This window comes from Herpailurus yagouaroundi, unplaced genomic scaffold, assembly GCF_014898765.1.
Source record: "Herpailurus yagouaroundi ecotype Mexico unplaced genomic scaffold, PumYag 198, whole genome shotgun sequence".
In the NCBI taxonomy this organism is placed as follows: domain Eukaryota; kingdom Metazoa; phylum Chordata; class Mammalia; order Carnivora; family Felidae; genus Herpailurus; species Herpailurus yagouaroundi.
The window spans coordinates 21,157,712-21,177,238 of record NW_024412429.1 but is presented as its reverse complement, the minus strand read 5'-3'; the positions used below and the strand labels follow the sequence as shown (position 1 = coordinate 21,177,238).

General features: G+C 37.7%; 1 long non-coding RNA gene across 1 annotated transcript in view; it reads left to right on the top strand.

Annotated features, from left to right (window-relative positions):
- Nucleotides 1–17,735, top strand: part of LOC121013352 (uncharacterized) — a 70,653-nt gene extending 52,918 nt beyond the window's left edge. Inside the window, exon 2 of the long non-coding RNA XR_005782656.1 lies at nucleotides 17,329–17,735. This is a non-coding gene — a long non-coding RNA (uncharacterized LOC121013352). The remainder of the gene's footprint in view (nucleotides 1–17,328) is intronic.
- Nucleotides 17,736–19,527: the final 1,792 nt, after the last annotated feature.

Genomic DNA, 19,527 nt, shown 5'->3' with positions numbered 1-19,527 from the left:
GAAGGCATAGCCATCATTAATTTGTATGTACCTAATAACAGAGCATCAACACAGGTAAGCCTAAACCTGATGGAGCTGCAAGAGAAAACACATAAACCCACTTCAACATACATTTTCTCAGTAATTGATACATCAAGCAGGCAGAAAATCAGGAAAGATTTTGTTGATCTGAAAAGCACTGCCAATCAACTTGTTCTAGTTGACATTTACAAAATCCTCCACCCAAAAACATTGGATGTACCCATTCTTGAGTACACAGTCTTCTCAAGTGTGCATGGAACATTCACCAAGACAGACCACAGACTGGGCCATAAAGCATGTATTATCAGATTTAAAAAAAGAAGAAAGAAAGAAAGAAAGAAAGAAAGAAAGAAAGAAAGAAAGAAGAAGGAAGAGAGAGAAAGAAAGAAAGAAAGAAAGAAAGAAAGAAAGAGAAAGAAAGAAGAAGGAAGGAAGGAAAAGAAAGAAAGAAAGAAAGAAAGAAAGAAAGAAAGAAAGAAAGAAAGAAAGAAAAAGGAAGGAAGGAAGGAAGGAAAAGAAAGAAAGAAAGAAAGAAAGAAAGAAAGAAAGAAAGAAAGACAGACATTATACAAAGTATGTTCTCAGACTACAATGGAAGTAAGCTAGAAATTAACAACTTAAAGCTGAAATCTCTAAACATTCTAAGTAACACATGGGTAAAGTAATCTCTAACACATGGGTAAAAGTGATCGTCTCAAGACAAATAAAAAATTATTTTAATCTAAAACTTATCAGAATTTGTGGAAATAGCACAAGCAGTGCTTAGAGGGAAATTTGTAGCATCATTAAATGCCTATTTAAGAAAGGAAAAATATCTAAAATCAATAATCTAAATTTCTTCCTTAGTAAAGTAGAGACAGAAGAACAATTTAAGCCTAAAGGAATCAAAAGAAAATAATAAAAATTGGAGCAGAAATCAATGAAATGAAAACAGAAAAATAATACAGATAATCAATAAAAACAAAAGCTGTTTCTTTGAAAGATCACTAAAATGATGGGGGGGAGGAGGGAAGGAGGACATAAATTACCAATATATGAAAGATAGATTCTTATTGCTGATCTCATGGATATTAAAAGGATAAGAAAGGGGAGCCTGGGTGGCTCAACTGGTTGAGCGACCGACTTTGGCCCAGGTCATGATCTCACGGTTTGTGAGTTCGAGCCCTGTGTCAGGCTATGTGCTGTCAGCTCAGAGCCTGGAGCCTGCTTCAGATTCTGTGTCTCCCTCTCTCCCTGCCCTTCCCCCACTCACCCTCTGTCTCTCTTTCTCAAAAAATGAATAAACATTAAAAAAATTTTTTAAAGGATAAGAAAGAAATGCTGAAAAATAACTCTATGCCCACAAATTTGATAAGTTACATGAAATAGACCAAATTCTTAAAAGGTATAAATGACCAAAACTCACACAAGGAAAAATAGATATTCTGAATATATTTATTAATATGTAGCTATTAATGTATCTGTTACAGGAATTAAGTCAATAATTAATAACCTTCAAAAAAGGAAATCACAATACCCAGATAGTTTCACTGGTGGATTCTATCAAATATTTAGGTAAGAACGGATACCAATTCTCCACAATTTCTTCCAATAAATACAAGCAGAGAAAACACTTACTAACTCAACCTATGATGCCAGTATCACCCCAATACCAAAACCAGATGGATATCACAAGAAAGGAAAACTAGGGGCCACCATTGCTCATGAACATACATGAAAAATCTTTAATAAAATATTAGCAAACTGAATCCTAAAATATACAAAAAGAATTATCAGGACCAAGTTGGGTCAACATCTTCATACATACATTTTGCGTATTCAATTATTTCATTAGGATAAATTCCTAGAAATAGAATTGCTAGATTGGAGAGTATGTACAACCTGAAGAATTTTCATGCATAGTTTAAAACTGCCTACAATAGAGCTAATTTAATTTTTATTTCCACCACAAGAATCTAAGCTATATGAGCCATTTATGTATCATCTGTAGTGATTTTGTTTTGTTTCCATTTGTTTTTTTCCCCAACTTCTTTTTTGTAGCGATTTATATATTAAAGATTTAATAATCTTTCACATTTTGTAACTGATTTTTATTGGTTTGTCACATGCTTTTAGCTCAATTTTTGGTGTTTTAGCCATAGGAAGTTATTTTTTTAAGACATACGTAATTAAAAATCTAAATCACGGTATGCTGTGGAATAATAATCCCTTTCCCCCACTGACTTTAGTTTTTAAATTTGTTACTCAATTATAAACTTGGGGTTTTTTTTAATGTCTATTTATTTATTTTGAGCGAGAGAGAGTGCATGTGTGCACACTATCAGAGGAGAAGCAGAGGGAGAGGGAGAGAAAATCCCAAGTAGGCTCTGCACTGTCAGCCCAGAGCCCAGCACAGGCTCGATCCCAGGAACCATGAGATCATAACCTGAGCCAAAATCAAGAGTTGGAAACTTAACTGACTGAGCCTCCCAGATGCCCCTTGTGGGTCTTTTTTACATTTTTTTTCATTCTTTTGATATGTGTATCTTCTCTGATATCAGAACCATCAGGTTTTAGTTATGGAAACTGCATATTATCTTTTAACTTTAAAATTTTATTCTTTTAGATTAAATGTAAAATTAATAAATTCTCAGAAAAAAGTTTCATAATGATTTCTTTTTTAAATATCATTAGAAATATGCTGGGGTTTTTTTCTTTTTTCAAGTTTATTTGTTTTAGTAATCTCTACCCCAATGTGGGGCTCGAACTTACAACCCCAAAATCAAGAGTCACACACTCTTCCGACTTAGCCATGCAAGTGCCCCTATACTGATTTGGTTTAAGCTGAATTGCAATTTAGAGAGAACCAAGAGCTTTAAGTACACACTCTTTCCACAGATTGTCACATTTGTTCCAATATATAGAGATGTAACAAGGGCATGATAGGTTTTTTATTTCACGTTTTTGTTACTTTTTAAAGTAACAAAAATATTTAAATTTTTGTTTATTAGCTACTTATTATTCTAGGCAGAGGGCAAAGCTATTGTTTTTTGCATATGGATTTTGAAACCAGCCACATTTCAACTCATTCACTTCCAGATAATTTTTTTTTAAGTAGGCAGTTATGTTATTGCAAATAACAATGATTTTTATGCTTACTTACAAAAGTCTTTACACCTCACTTTTCTTCTTTTTTTAAATTTTTAGCTCCTTGAGTACCAGGTCCAGAACAGTGTGCAATAATAACAATTACCTGCATCCCTACCTGCATTTCGATTTTAATGCAAAAGCCCACTGATGAATAATGATGCTGCTTAGTGGGATCTGGCCTCTCAGAACACAGTGCAGCAAAACTGGGCATTAATAACAAAATGTTAGCCCAAAACAACAACACTGGAAATGTAACTATTCCAAATAATAATATTCATTTGGGGTGCCAGGGTGTCTCAGTTAAGCTCAGGTCTTGATCTCAGGACCTTGAGTTCAAGCCCCACATTGGGCTCCATGTTGGGCGTGGAGCCTACTTAAAAAAAGAAAAGTCAAGAAAGTGTCCTTCTACTCCTAGTGTTCTAAAACAACACATCAATAATGTACATTGTGATTCATAAAATGCATTTACTACTATTTATTGGGATTAACAAATAATTATTATCCTTTGGATTTCTTGATGAAACATTCCTATATGGGTTGGTCATTATAAAATGTGTAATTTATCAGGGCTTTTTTATACTGTTGAATAAAATTTGCTAATATTTTACTTAGAATTTGACTCTGTATTTGCAAATAAAATTAAATTGGCCCGCAGGATCTGCATGTGTATGCTCATACCCTCCATTTTCATATTATTGTTATATGGAAAATTTTCAATTCTTTTTATAAAATAGTTCCAGTGATGTAGAAATATTCATTCTTTGAAGGTTCCTAGAATTTCTAGAACTTTTATGTAATACAAGCTTTGAGTATATTTTTCTAAATGTGTGTGTTTGGTTTTTTGAAGGTAAATTTTGAGTACCTTATTTCTATGTTATTGTGCTAGGAAAATCATGTTTCATTAAAATTTTCAAATATGTTTGTATGATATGGTACTATATTCCCATTTTTTAAAAATATCCTCTTAATCTGCAGTTATACCACTTATTTTCCATACAATATATTTGTAATTTCCTGAGGTTTTTTTTTCTTGATTAACATTGCCAGAGGTTTCTTAAGTCTTTTGATCTTTCCAAAGACCCAGATCTTATATGTATCAAGTCTGTTTTTTTTCTATTAGTTCATGCATTTGTTTAAATCTTACCTATTTTTCCTAATTTTCTTTTTTTTTTTCTGTTTCAAGGTTCTTGAAGTGAATGTTTAATTTGTTTCCACTTATATATTTCTTTATAATGAAATTATTTTAGCACTATGGATTTTCTTCTGAGTATACCTTTCTCTGCATCCTACATGTTCTATTTATTTCTACAATTAGTTTTTCTCTTTATCAAAGAAATACAATAGTTCTCAGCTGCCAAGTGCCATTTTCCTTCAGAGGGCTTTAGGAAGAGTGTAGGAGTATTTAGATTTGTCACAAATACCAGGAGGGGCTACTGGCATTATATACTCAAAGCTTGGGTTTGCCAAATGTCCCACAATGCATAGGATGCCCCACAGAAAAAAACACTAGCACCCAAAATACCAATAATGATCCTATTTGGAAACACTACAATATGTGCAGTATACAGCATAGACAATAAATTCTCCCACATCCCCATCCCCACTCCCACTACCCTAAAATAATCATTTTTTATTCCTTTTGCTATTTATTTTGGGATTTTCTCCACGTCGCGAAATAATAGACATCTAATGCATATTGTCAACTATGTTAGACTTCCTACTAATTATTCTGTTAGATGAAAATCTCTTAGGTTTCCTCTTCCCCTCTTCCCATTTTCCTAGTATTGTTACAAGTTTTATGGTATAATATTCTGAATATAACTATGTAGATATTTTTTACTCTTGAGTATATTATGACTTAATTCCTTTTCTAGTGCCTCTGCTGGTTCTTCCTGGAATTACATAATACCTCTCTTTTATTTCATTTGCTTTGATGTCTTTAAATCTATGGATGCCTTCTACATCCGCCACAATCTTATAAAAACACTGCTCAATATAATTTTCTACACTGCCATACTGATGTTTTTGGTTCCATTTTTGAACTAGAAATACCTCCATTCCCCTTGGAACTCTCTTACCTTCTGGCTCTCATTTGGACTGGATTCTAAGCCTTCAACAAAGTTGTCATCCTGGGATTCCTCTTTACCTTCCTCTATGCTGTATCCTGTTTGTTGGATCTTAGGTCTTCCTCATTCTTGGTTTATGTATTTGTGTTTTTTTGTTTGTTTGTTTGTTTGTTTGTTTGTTTTTAATTTTTTTTTCAACGTTTATTTATTTTTGGGACAGAGAGAGACAGAGCATGAACGGGGGAGGGGCAGAGAGAGAGGGAGACACAGAATTGGAAACAGGCTCCAGGCTCTGAGCCATCAGCCCAGAGCCTGATGCGGGGCTCGAACTCACGGACCGTGAGATCGTGACCTGGCTGAAGTCGGACGCTTAACCGACTGCGCCACCCAGGCGCCCCAGTTTATGTATTTGTTTTGATAGCAATGCATTCTTCAATAGGTTCTGAAGAAGTGCTGCATGGGAGATAAATTTTTAAAGACTTAATGTGTCTGATAATATCTTATTCTGCACTTATATTGACTGATAGTATGGCTAGGTGTAGAATTCACTATTTATTTTGAGTCACTCAGATCCTTTATACCTGACCTGTTTGCTTTTTTTTTAATGTGAAATTTATTGTCAAATTGGTTTTCATACAAACCCCAGTGCTCATCCCAACAGGTGCCCTCCTCAATGCCCATCACGGGGGCCCCCCCCCCATCAACCCTCAGTTTATTCTCTGTTTTTAAAAGTCTCTTATAGTTTGGCTCACTCCCTAACTTTTTTTTTTTCCTTCCCCTCCCCCATGGTCTTCTGTTAAGTTTCTTAGGACCCACATAAGAGTGAAAACATATGGTATCTCTCTTTCTCTTTATGATTTATTTCACTTAGCATAACATTCTCCAGTTCCATCCACGTTGCTACAAAAGGTCATATTTCATTCTTTTTCATTGTGGTAGCTTTTAGGACATTCTGGTATTCTAAAATATCATGATTAAAGGTCTTGATATGATATTTCTAATTATGTGTGCTGAATATTCAGCAAACTTTTTCACATCCCTCTCTTTTGGATAATTGCTTTTATTTGCCTTTGATAATTTCCTCCCCAATGTGTTATCTATGTTCTCTCAATGAAATCTCTACTCTTAGATGCTATACATTTGGAGTTAATTCTCTAATTTTCTTATCTTTCCTGTCTTATTGTCACTTTTTATGATTTTCTACTTAGTGGAAGATTTCTTTATCTTTTACTTTCAAACTCATTATTGAATTCTTAATTTCATTTATCATATCTTTATTTTTCAGTAACTATTTTTCTGATTAATTTTTTTGTAGCATTCTCTTCTTTTTTCCATGGGCTCCATAATTTCTCTTATCTTTTAAAAACATAAGTTGTAATTTCTTTGACATTTTCATTTGTTTTCTATATTATCAGTATCTGTTTCTGTATGGTTTTTTTTTTTAATTTTTACCTTCCAAGATTTATTTATAATCAAGTTAGTTAACATATAGTGTAGTATTGGTTTCAGGAGTAGAATTTAGTGATTCATCCTTTACATACAACACGCAGTGCTCATCATAACAAGTGCCCTCCTTAATGTCCATCATCCATTTAGCCCATCTCCCTACCTACTTCCACTCCATCAACCCTCAGTTTGCTCTTTGTATTTAAGAGTCTCTTCTGGTTTGCCTCCCTCTCTGTTTTCATCTTATTTTGTTTTCCTTCCCTTCCCAAATGTTCATCTGTTTTGTTTCTTAAATCCCATGTATGAGTGAAATCATATGATATTTATCTTCCTCTGATTGACTTATTTTGTTTAGCATAATACCTTCTACTTCCACCCACGTTGATGCCAATGGCAAGATTTCATTCTTTTTTATGGCTGAGCAATATTCCATTGTATGTATATACCACATCTTCTTTATCCATTCATCAGTCAATCACATTTGGGCTCTTTCTATAATCTGGCCATTGTTGATAGCGCGGCTATAAATATTGGGGTGAGCGTGCCCCTTTGTATCAGTATTTCTGTACCCGTTGGATAAATACCTAGAAGTGCAATTGCTGAGTTGTAGTTCTATTTTTGCTTTTTGAGGAACCTCCATACTGCTTTCCAGAGTGGCTGCACCAGTTTGCATTCCCACCAGCAGTGTCAGAGAGTTCTCCTTTCTCCACGTTCTCGCCAACATATGTTGTTTCCTGAGTTGTTAATTTTAGCCATTCTGATAGGTATAGTTTTGATTTGTATTTCCTTGATGATGAGTGATGTTGAACATTTTTTCATGTATCTGTTAGCCATGTGTATGTCTTCTTTGGAGACATGTCTATTCATGTCTTCTGCCCATTTCTTAACTGGATTATTTATTTGGGGGATGTTGAATTTGGTAAGTTCTTTATAGATTGTATCTAATATGCCCTTTATCCAGTATGCCATTTGCAAATATCCTCTCCCATTCCATAGGCTGCCTTTACTTTGTTAATTATTTTCTTCACTGTGAAGAAGGTTTTTGTCCTGATGAAGTCCCAATAGTTCATGTTTGCTTTTGTTTACTTGCCCCTGGAGACATGTCTCATAAGAAGTTGCTACAACCAAGGTTAAACAGGTTGCTGACTGTGTTCTCCTCTAGAATTTTGATGGCTTCCTGTCTCACATTTAGGTCTTTCATCCATTTTGAATTTATTTTAATGTATGGTGTAACAAAGTGGTCCAGTTTCATTCTTCTGTATGTCAGTGTTTAATTTTCCCAACACCATGTATTGAAGAGACTGTCTTTTTTCCATTGGATATTCTTTCCTACTTTGTCAAAGATTAATTGACAATATACTTGTGGGTCCATATCTGGGTTCTCTATTCTGTTCCATTGATCTATGTGTCTGTTTCTGTGCCAGTACCATACTGCGTTGATGATTATAGCTTTATAATACAGCTTAAAGTCCAGAGTTGTGACACCTTCAGCTTTGGTTTTCTTTTTCGACATTAATTTGGCTACTCAGGGTCTTTTCTGGTTCCATACAAGTTTTAGAATTGTTTGTTCTAGTTCTGCGAAAAATGCTGGTGTTATTTTGATAGGGATTGCATTGAATGTATCGATTGCTTTTGGTAGTATTGACATTTTAACAATATTTGTTCTTCCAATCCATAAGCATGGACTGTTTTTCCATTTTTTGTGTGTGTCTTCTTCAATTTCTTTCGTAAGTGTTCTATAGTTTTCGAAGTACATATCTTTTACCTCTTTAATTAGGTTTATTCTTTGGTATCTTCTGCTTTTTGGTGCAATTGCAAATAGGATTGATTCCTTGATTTCTCTTTCTGTTTCTTCATTATTGGTGTGTGGAAATGAAAAAGATTTCTGTATGTCGATTTTATATTTTGCAACTTTGCCAAATTCATGTATCAGTTCTAACAATTTTTTGGTGGAGTCTTTTGTAGTCTTTTCTACATAGAGTATTATTTCATCTGTGAAGAGTAAAAGTTTGACTTCTTCCTTGCCGATTTGGATGCCTTTTGTTTCTTTTTGTTGTCTGATTGCTGAAGCTAGGACTTCCAGTACTATGTGGAACAACATAGTTGAACAACAGTGTGAGGGTGGACATCCCTATCTTCTTCCTGACCTTAGGGGGAAAGCTCTCAGTTTTTCCCCATTGAGGATGGCATTAGCTGTGAGTCTTTTGTATATGGCCTTTAAGATGTTGAGATATGTTCCTTCTATCCCTACTTTCTTGAGGGTTTTTATCAAGAAAGGATGCTGATTTTATCAAATGTTTTTTCTGTATCTATTGAGAGGATCATATGGCTCTTATCCTTTCTTTTATTAGTGTGGTGTATCACATTGATTGATTTGCAGATATTGAACCACCCCTGCAGCACAGGAATAAATCCCATTTGATCATGGTGAATAATTCTTTCAATGTACTTTTGGATTCAATTTGCTAGTATCTTGTTGACAGTTTTTGCATCCATGCTCATTGGGGATATTGGCCTGTAATTCTCTTTTTTAGTGGGGTCTTTGGTTTTTGAACCAAGGTAATACTGGCCTTATAGAATGAGTTTGGAAGTTTTCCTTCAATTTCTATTTTTTGGAACAGTTTCAAAAGAATAGTTATTATTTCTTCTTTAAATGTTTGGTAGAATTCCCCCTGGGAAGCCATCCAGCCCTGGACCCTTCCTTGTTAGGAGATTACTGATTCAATTTCTTTGCTGATTATGAGTCTGTTTGAATTTTCTATTTCTTCCTGTTTCAGTTTTGATAATTTATATGTTTCTAGGAATTTATCCATTTCTTCCAGATAACCTACTTTATTAGCATATAATTTTTCATAGTATTCTCTTACAATTGTTTGTATTTCTATGATGTTGGTTGTGATCTCTCCTCTTTCATTCATGATTTTATTTATTTGGGTCCTTTCTCTTTTCTTTTTGATAAGTCTGGCTAGGGGTGGTTATCAATTTTGTTCATTCTTTCAAAGAACCAGCTCCTCGTTTCATTGACCTACTGATTTTTTTTCTATACCATTTATTTCTGCTCTGTCCTTTATTACTTCCCTTCTTCTGCTGGTTTTAGGCTTTATTTGCTGTTCTTTTTTCCCAACTCCTTTAGGTAGAAGGTTAGGTTGTGTATTTGAGACTTTTCTTCTTTTTTGATTAAGGCCTATATTGCTATATACTTCCCTCGTAGGACCGCCTTGGCTGCATTCCATTGTTTCACACTGCCATGTTTTCATTTTCATTTGTTTTCATGTATTTTTTTAAATTTCTTTTTTAATTTCCTGACTAACCCATGTTCTTTAACCTCCATGTATTTGAGGTCTTTCCAGTTTTTTTTTTTTTTCTTGTGGGTGCCTTCAAGTTTCATAGTGTTGTGGTCTGAAAATACACAAATATGAAAATAGTATGACCTCAAACTTTTTGTACTGGTTGAGGCCTGATTTGTGACCCAGTCTGTGATCTCTTTTGGTGAATGTTCCATATTTCAATACACTTGAAAAGAATGTGTATTCCACTGCTGTAGGATGAAAGGTTCTTATTATGTCTGCTAAGTTCATCTGGTCCAGTGTGTCATTCAAAGCCATTGTTTCCTTGTTGATCTTCCGCTTCAATGATCTGTCTGTTGCTATAAGTGGGGTGTTAAAGTCCCCTACTATTCCTATATTATTATCAATGACTTTCATTAAGTTTCTTATTAATTGATTTATATATTTGGCTTTCTCCAAGTTGGGGGCATAAATATTTACAAGTGTTAAATCTTCTTATTGGATAGATACCTTTATTATGATAGAGTGCTCTTATTGGTCTCTTATTACAGTCTTTGGTTTAAAATATAGTTTGTCCGGGGCGCCTGGGTGGCGCAGTCGGTTAAGCGTCCAACTTCAGCCAGGTCACCATCTCGCGGTCCGTGAGTTCAAGCCCCGCGTCGGGCTCTGGGCTGATGGCTCAGAGCCTGGAGCCTGTTTCCGATTCTGTGCCTCCCTCTCTCTCTGCCCCTCCCCCGTTCATGCTCTGTCTCTCTCTGTCCCAAAAATAAATAAACGTTGAAAAAAAAATTTTTTAATAAAAAATATAAAAATAAAATAAAATACAGTTTGTCTGACATAAGTATGGCTATTTTCTTTTGATGTCCCTTAGTATGATAAATGGTTCTCCACCCACTCACTTCCAATTTGGAGGTGTCTTTGGGCCTAAAATGAGTATCTTGCAAGCAGCACATAAATGGGCCTTGTTTTGTTTTGTTTTATCCATTCTGATACCCTATGTCTTTTGATTGGAACATTTAGTCCATTTACATTCAGAGTAATTATTGATAGATATAAATTTAGTGTCATTGAATTACCTGTAAAATTGCTGTTCCTGTGTGCTGTCTCTGTTCCTTCCCAGTCTTTGTTGCTTTTGGTCTCTCTTTCCTGCTCAGAGTATCCTCTTTAATATTTCTTGCAGAGCCGATTCAGTGTTCACAAACTCCTTTAGTTTTTGCTTACCTTGGAAACTCTTTATCTCTCCTTCTGTTATGAATTACAGCCTTACTAGACAGAGTATTCTTGGCTGCATTTTTTTCCCCATTTAGCATGTTGAATATATCATGCCACTCCCTTCTGGCCTGCCAGATTTCTGTGCATAGGTCTGTTACTAACCTTCTTCATCTACCCTCATAGGTTAAGGACCCTTTGTACATAGGTGGTCTCAGCATTCTCCCTTTATCTTTGTATTTTGCAAGTATCACTATGATATGTCTTGGTGTTGACTTGCTTGTTGACTTTAAGAGATCTCTGTGACTCCTGGACTTGAATGCCTGTTTCCTTCCCCATATTAGGGCAGTTCTCAGCTATAATTTGTTCAAATAAACCTTCTTCCCCTTTTCCCTGTTTTTCTTCTTCTGGGACTCCTGTGATATGGATATTATTCTGCTTTATGGAATCTCTGAATTCCCTAAGTCTATATTTATGATCTAATAGTTTTCTTTACCTATTCTTTTCAGTTTCATTATTTTCCATAATTTCACCTTCTATATCACCTGTTCATTTCTCTGTTTCTTCCTTCTTCATTGTGATTACAACCAGTTGGTTTTGCATCTCAGTTATAGCATTTTTTATTAGGTCTCATCTCTGCAGCAAGGGTTTCTCTGGTGTCTTCTATGCTTTTTTCAAGTCCAGCTAGTATTCTTATGACTGTTTTCTAAATTCTTGTTCAGATAAATGTGGATGGAACTGGAGGGTATTATGCTCAGTGAAATAAGTCAGTCAGAGAAACTTAACAGAAAACCATGGGGGAAGGGAAGGGGAAAAAAATAGTTTCAAACAGAGAGGGAGAAACCATAAGCAACTCTTAAATTCAGAGAACAAACTTAGGGTTGATGGAACGGCAAGGCAGAGGGGAGAATGGGTGATGGGCATTGAGGAGGGCACCTGTCGGGATGAGCAGTGGGGTTGTATGTAAGCAATGAATCATGGGAATTTACTCCCAAAGACAAGAGCATACTGTATACACTCTATGTTAGCTAACTGGACAATAAGTTATACTTAAAAATAATAAAATAAAAAATAAATTCTTGTTCAGATATGTTGCTTATACCTGTTTTGAACAAATCCTGGCTGTGATTTCTTCTTGATCTTTCTTTTGGGGAGAATTCCCCTGTCTTGTCATTTTGTCTAGGTTTCTCTCTTTTGCATGTTATGAAAGCTTCTTATGCTTCTTGCTCCTGAGAGTAATGCTATATTAGAATGGGTCATATACTGTCCAAGACCTGGTGCTTCAGGAAGTGTTTCTGGTATGTGCTGTGTGCACTGGCTGTTGTGTCTGGGCTGCTCTTCCCTACTGGTCAGTCCTCTGCAGAGTTCCTCCTTACTTGGAGTAGGGAGTGTTTAGACCTTTAACTAGGTATGCTTTGATTTGTTTGTTAAAATAAGTTTTATTTTTTAAAAACCGGGGGGGGGGGGGGAGGCTGATCCAAAAGAGAAAAAGGAAAAGGAACAAAGAAACAGACAAACAAAAAGCTATAAGCCTGATTCCAAAGAAAAAGAAAGGGAAAAAAAAAAACAGAAAAGGAAGCCTGATCCAAAAACCAAGAAAAGGAAACCAACAAAGAAAGAAAAGAACTATAAGCCCGATTCCAAAGAAAAAGAAAGGGGGGGAGGGGAGAGAAAGAAAGAAAAGGAAGCCTGATCCAAAAAAACCAAGAAAAGGAAACAAACAAAGAACTGTAAGCCCGATTCCAAAGGCAAAAAAAAAAGAAAGTCTGGTCCTATTTCTACTGGAACTGAAGCCCTCTGAAGCAGTGCATGATCAGTAGCGTTGGGTGCATGTTGGGGGGCCTGTGCTGGTCCCTGGGAGAGAGGCCTCCTCTGCTGGCTCACAGTCAGACCTGCCCTAGTAAAGGTGCCCCTGCAGAGCACAGGGGGGCAGGGTTTGGTAAGCGGCTCCTGCCTCCCTGGGGGGGAATTGTGTTGCTCTGTGAAGTCAGACCATGCTGGTAGGTGCGATGGTGGGGTAGGGATGGGGGAAGATGGCAACACCCCCGGGGAGGGTAGTTTGCACCAGTAGCTGTTCAGCAAGTCCTCACAGAAAAGCAAACAAGCTCCCCTCCTGTGTCCCAGGCGGATTCAAAACTCCAGATCTTCCAGGACCAGGCAAAGCACCGACCTGCTCCCCACCTCTGGAGGACAGACTCACAGCACTTTGCCTGGTGCCATTCTGTCCAGAAAAGCAGTTGCAGGGCCACACAGGTGCCTAGGGTTTGTGGTGAAGCTCAGTGAAAGGCTGCCACAAGGTTATCTGCCCTCTGCGCATGCCTCTGTCCCCTGCTGTTGACGGCCACTCAGTGGCTCCTGCCAGGTCTTTTGTCCTTGAAGAGGCAATATACCCTCTTCCAAACCTACTCCAGAGAGAGGAAAGTTCTCTCCCAGTGCGACCCAGGGGATCCCCACACCACACTGTCAGCAAATGGCGCAGGCCTCTAAAACCTCAGAATTTGAGCTCCACTGTATGCAAAAACTTGCAATAATCCATTCCTCTCCATTCCCCAGTCAATGGTTTTGGGGGAGTGTTCTTCTTGTGTGAAACTGACACTCTGCTCTCTCTCCCCCTCTCTCTTTCTCTGTCTTCTCTCCACAAAAAGGGCTCCCTCCCCTCCACAGCACCATGGCTTTTCTCTCCCACAATTCATGTCTCCACCCCTCCTACCTGCCACATTCTCTCCCTCTGATTAGGCAGATTGTTCTCTTAATCCTCAAATTGATTTCCTAGGTGTTCTAAATGATTTGATGTTGATCTAGCTGTGTTCGAGGGACCAGGGTTCACTGACTACTTTGCTATCTTAACTCCTCCCTGTTGTTTCTGTATGTTTTGATATCTTTCTTATATATTGGAAACTTTCCTATATACATGGTAATCCTTAGCTTTTCTTACACATTTAAGAGTGAAACACTAAAAGTCTCATTAGACTCTGCCTTATATGTATGATCATAGTTTTTTTGTGTCTAGACGCCATTCTAGACCATTCTAGGCTAACTTTCTTTTTTAACGAATAACAAGTATTTACAGCAAACTTTGTCATCGGTATACATGGTATATCCCTCTATTTGTACAAATTTCCTTTTACTTTCTTCAACAAAGTACAGTATTATAATTCTCTTCAGAAATTACATATATATCCTTTTTGGTAGATAATCTAAGTAAATAATAGTTTTTTATGTTACAAAAGTTATATTTTTTCCTTTTAAATTACATTTTCTAATTTACTATCTCTGAAATGTAGAAATATGATCAAATTTTATCTTTTGATCTTATGATTGGCATCCTTGCTAACCTCTTAATTGTTCTAAGTTTCTGTATATTCTATTCTATATTTTAGCCATCAGATCATCTGAGAAAACAACGTTATCTCCTTATTTTCATTCTTAAACTTGTTTGCATTTTTATCTTATCATATTGGTTGTAACACTACTGTCTCTTCATATTCATTGTTTCATGAAACATATTTGAGGCCACGTCGATTTTTATCCCTTTATACATAATTTTCTCTTGTTTTGTAACACATTATAAAATGCATGTTGTTTTACTCTCCTTACTTATCTATGAGCAAGACAAGCTCTGTTCTACTTGGAGTTGTTCACCTAACAGTAATCAATGAATTCAGTTCAGTTCTATGAAACTAAATAAAGGAAACCTCATTTAAAATGGAGTTGGGAAGGGGCTCCTGAGTGGTGCAGTCTAAGCATCTGACTTCAGTTCAGGTCATGATCTCACAGCTCATGAGTTCGAGCCCCACATCAGGCTCTGAGCCTGCTTCAGATTCTGGGTCTCCCTCTCTCTCTCTGCCCTCCCCTGATTGCACTCTGTCTGTCTCTCTCTCTCTCTCTCTCTCTCTCTCTCTCTCTCTCTCAAAAATAAATAAGCATTTAAAAATTTTTTGAAAATAAAAATAAAAATAAAATGGAATTGGGAAGCCAGAAGGGGGAACTCTTACATGATACCACTCACAGCCCTTTGCAGCCTCAACAAGAAAAGGCATACCCTTCATTCCCACCAGGAAGAAGCCTACTTGATTACCCAGCAGGAGGAAGGCAGCTTTTCTCCTTGCCTTGCAAGGAGCCAAGCCACTGACAGACTGTCGGAACTCAGCCAACGAAAAACCACTACACTTCAAACTTCCAGTTTACTCCAGTGGACTTTTGTTTATAACACCCCTTCCCAACTCCCCCCTTCCTCTATATAAGAGCAATCCTCTCCTTTGTTCTCTGGATCTGCCTACAGCTTTTGCTATAGCTTACTTGTCACAAATTGCAATTCCTCTTCTATTCCCAAATAAAGCCATTTCGCCGGTAAAATGATTGGCTGTTTTCTTCTTCAGGTCAACAGCTCTGCTCTCTGTGTACTGATACCTACAGTGAACAGATTGATAGCAACAAGGCAGGTTGTGTGGCCAGATCTCAATCCACTGAAGTTTCTAGTAAAACTCTTCTCTCATCTCTGCCTAGTTTTGTCAATTCTCACAACAGAAAGCTGGTGTTCCTTACATGCAACAATAACAGGGTTCTTCACTGGCCACCTGCTACTCCATTTCCCAATCTCCCAATCCCACCCTGACCCTTAGGGCACTTTCCTCCCAACATACGCTTATTATATTGTGACTTATAGTAAGAAACAGATATTAGGTCTTTGTTCATGGTTCCTGGCTCATAACTCCTAGAACCCTTGCCGTTACCTATATAAGGGCCAAAGGAACTTTTGTTATAATATTTAATTTTCTTCCCTAATTCTGAAATAGCTCCTGAGTGAAATAGCTCCTGAGTAAAATGAATTTGTTTTATTATTCATAATAAGCCCCTTTCAAGCATAGCTGAGTTTATGTTAATGAAACAAGTTTTGGGAAGCCCACAGGACGAAGACCTGGGTTGTGAAGAGGACCAATCCTGTGATTAAACGGTTGGAACTTTCCACACCCCACCTCCTCCAGGGAGGGGAGAGGGACTGGAGGTTGAATCAGTCACCAAAGGCCAATAATTTAATCAATTATGTCTATGTAATGAAGCTGCCAAAAAAATCCCAAAGGACAGGGCCTGGGGGGCTCAGTCGGTTGAGCGACTGACTTCAGCTCAGGTCATGATCTCACGGTTTGTGAGTTCGAGCCCCACGTCAGGCTCTGTGCTGACAGCTCAGAGCCTGGAGCCTGCTTTGGATTCTGTGTCTCCCTCTCTCTCTGCCCCTCCCCCACTCATGCTCTGTCTCTCTGTCTCAGAAATAAATAAACATTAAAAAAATTGTTTTTAAATCCCAAAGGACAGCTTTTGGAGAGCTTTGAGGCTGGTGTACACGTGGAGGTGCTGGGGGAGGAGCACACCTGTGGAGGACACGGAAGTTCTGTGCCTTCCCCACATATCTTGCCCTCTGCATCTCTTCCATCTAGTTGTTCCTGGGTTAAATCTTTTCATAACAAACTAGGAATCCAGTAAGTAAACTGCTGCTCTGAGTTCTGTGAACTGTCCTAGCAAATTAATCAAACCCAAGAAGAAGTTGTGGGGATTTCCAATTCATAGCCAGGTGGTCAGAAGCGCAGGTGACAATCAGGACATGGGGTTGGCATTTGAAGTTGGAGGGAGGCAGTCTTGTGGGACTGAGCCCTTAACTTGTGGGATCTCATGGTATCTCCAAGCCAACAGTGTCAAAATTGAGTTAAGTTGTAGGACACCTAACAAGTGTCACAGAATTGCTGGGTATGGGGGGATAAAAGCATACATTTGATGACCAAAAGTGTGAGAAGCAATGCAGTGTTATAGTAGAGTATGGAGAGTAGAAGAGACATACAAGAGGAGCGATTTTCCTTATTTTTCAGTTTCCCCTTATTTTTTCAGTTTCCCCCTTATTTTTCAGTTTGCAGTATCTACCTGATTTGTTGCCTACTGGCAATGATCATTGTTTAGGGGTGTGTTCTGTCATCAGCTTATTGCTTCTCAGTTCCAAACCCACCCTTCATCGCCTGTTTGTGATACTAGAAGAGTTTTCCCTTGCCAGTTGGCTTGATGTTAAGCTTGGTCAATGGAGGGACAATGAAAGACAATGGAAGGACAATGGAAGGACAATGAAGGAATAAAGGGCTTTTCTTCTGGTACCTGGTTATGTTCTTCTCTTTTGGCTCCTACAGCAAGATGCGGCACAGGACACCCTATGGGCAGCTTATGCTGGCACCCTAGAGGGCAATATCCCGGCAGATGGCTTCTCAACGAATTCTTCAGCATGGCGTCTTCTCAGGGATGGCTTCCCTACACCAGAGGACAGAGTCTTCACAGCACTACTGCAAGGTCTCCACCATCCAGTGGGTCATGGCTGCGGAGTCTCCAGTGAAGTCTGAATCTCATGGGCAGGGGAGAGGAGGGTAGGGTCTTCCAAATGTGTTTCTTCCTTGGACGCTCCACCTCAGCCCTAGATGGGGGGCTGCTCCCCACGTCTGCTATTACTCTTCCTTTCCCTATGTTTTCTTTACTCCTTAGTAGGTTATAGTTAATACTGTTATAGTTAATACTTCTTTATATTAAACTTCCTTTGTTTCCATTTCTGTGTGACACTCGTATCTCCAATTGAACGCTAACATAGAATGTGATAAAGCCTTCTTGATATCACTTTACCTATGCTGTCTACAGCTCTCAGAATTCACCTTCCCTGTTTTCCTCATTTAGTTTAATTTGGTGCATCGATAAGTACATTTGCAACATTATCAGGTTATACCCAGCAAGGGATGGCTTTCCTTTTGGTATGACATCAATGATAACCCGGTTGTCTGTTTGCAGTATTATAGATCTGATCATTGGAAGGATTTTCCACAGACTAGCTTCAAGACTCTGTACCTTTCACATCTTGTTTCTCCTCCAATACCCACAAATATGTGGTGGTGGCCACCAAAAGCCACATTCATATAATGATATGACTTCTGGCCCTATACCTTCGTGTTATAATGCCAGGTGAATCAGCACAGTGAGCAAGAGAAGTATTTGGGGAAGCCATTCCTATATCAGATGGTTGATAGTTTAACTTTACCCAACAGTGGCTGAAAACTATACAAACATGTGCCATTCAATGCAAGTTAAATACCCTGATTCCATTTTCTCTTAGATGAGTCTCATAAATTCTTGGAATCACTTCAAAACTACCTGATACAGAGGAGGGAAAGCTAGGGTAGAGGAATACGGTCTTTACTTGTTGAGATTGAAATTGTCTACTTTTCCAAATTTTAACACACACACACACACACAAAATTGTTAACCAAATGAATGAAACATCCTGGGTCCACACACAAAAAAATGTTAACCAAACGAATGAAACATCCTGGGTCCAGAGACAGAGCAAAAGAAGTCTTCATGCTGGCATCCATGCCCTGTGTTGCCAAGATTCTCTGTGGCATCTGTACTTGGCCATGGAGAAAACAGCCACTGAAGTCACCCAGTGGTACAACCAGGGGCTTCATTTCTGTCTATGACTCCCCCAAGCCTGTGAAGTTGTAAATGCCCTTAGTGTATGCCTTTTCTGCACAAACTACACTGGCTAGAAAAGGATTTGTTATTTCTAATTTTTTTTTCATAATTTTTTTCTTTAAAACCTTACTGCTAAAATCAGTGAGTCTGTTCCCTTCGACTTGTGGGTTGTCCCAGTGACCAGATGGAAGGGAAACCTTTCCCAAACCCCAAGTCCAGTCAGGTTCTTTTGTTATGTGCCCTCCTAGAACTTCAGTCAAGGCACTATTTTAGTTTTTACTGTACCTTTTATGTGATTAATTCACTGACTTCTCTGCCCACCCCACCCACCCACTCCCACCAAAGACTAAGAATACTGACATCAGGGACTGTGTCTATTTTAGTTCACTAGTACTTATCACTTGACATTGAGTAAGTTCCCGATAAATGTTCACTGAAGAAAAATAAAAGCGCTTGTCCAGTGAGTCAATTCTTTCTCTTTTATATGTTTCTCCTGTACTTGTCGTTATTACCGTATTTAATAATTACCAAATTCTATTGATATTAGCTATGAACATGTCTGCACACCCTACTTGATTATAAGCTCCCAGAAGTTTGACATTATTTCTCAATTGTTTGAAAGTACCCAGTAAGTAATAAATGTTTATTGAACCAATCTGTGCCCTGAACTGGGAATTAGTATATCTGCCATATATCTCAGATGCATTATGTAGCTTCTTTGAGATTCAATTTTTTTTTTCTCTGTAGACTGAAGAAGTTATTCTAGAAATGATCTCCTAGGATCCCTTCCAGTTAAAAAAAGCTAAAAGTTATGTGATTCTAAATACCAAATACATTCTCCTATCTCAAACCACTAACAAGATCTTAAGTAATTT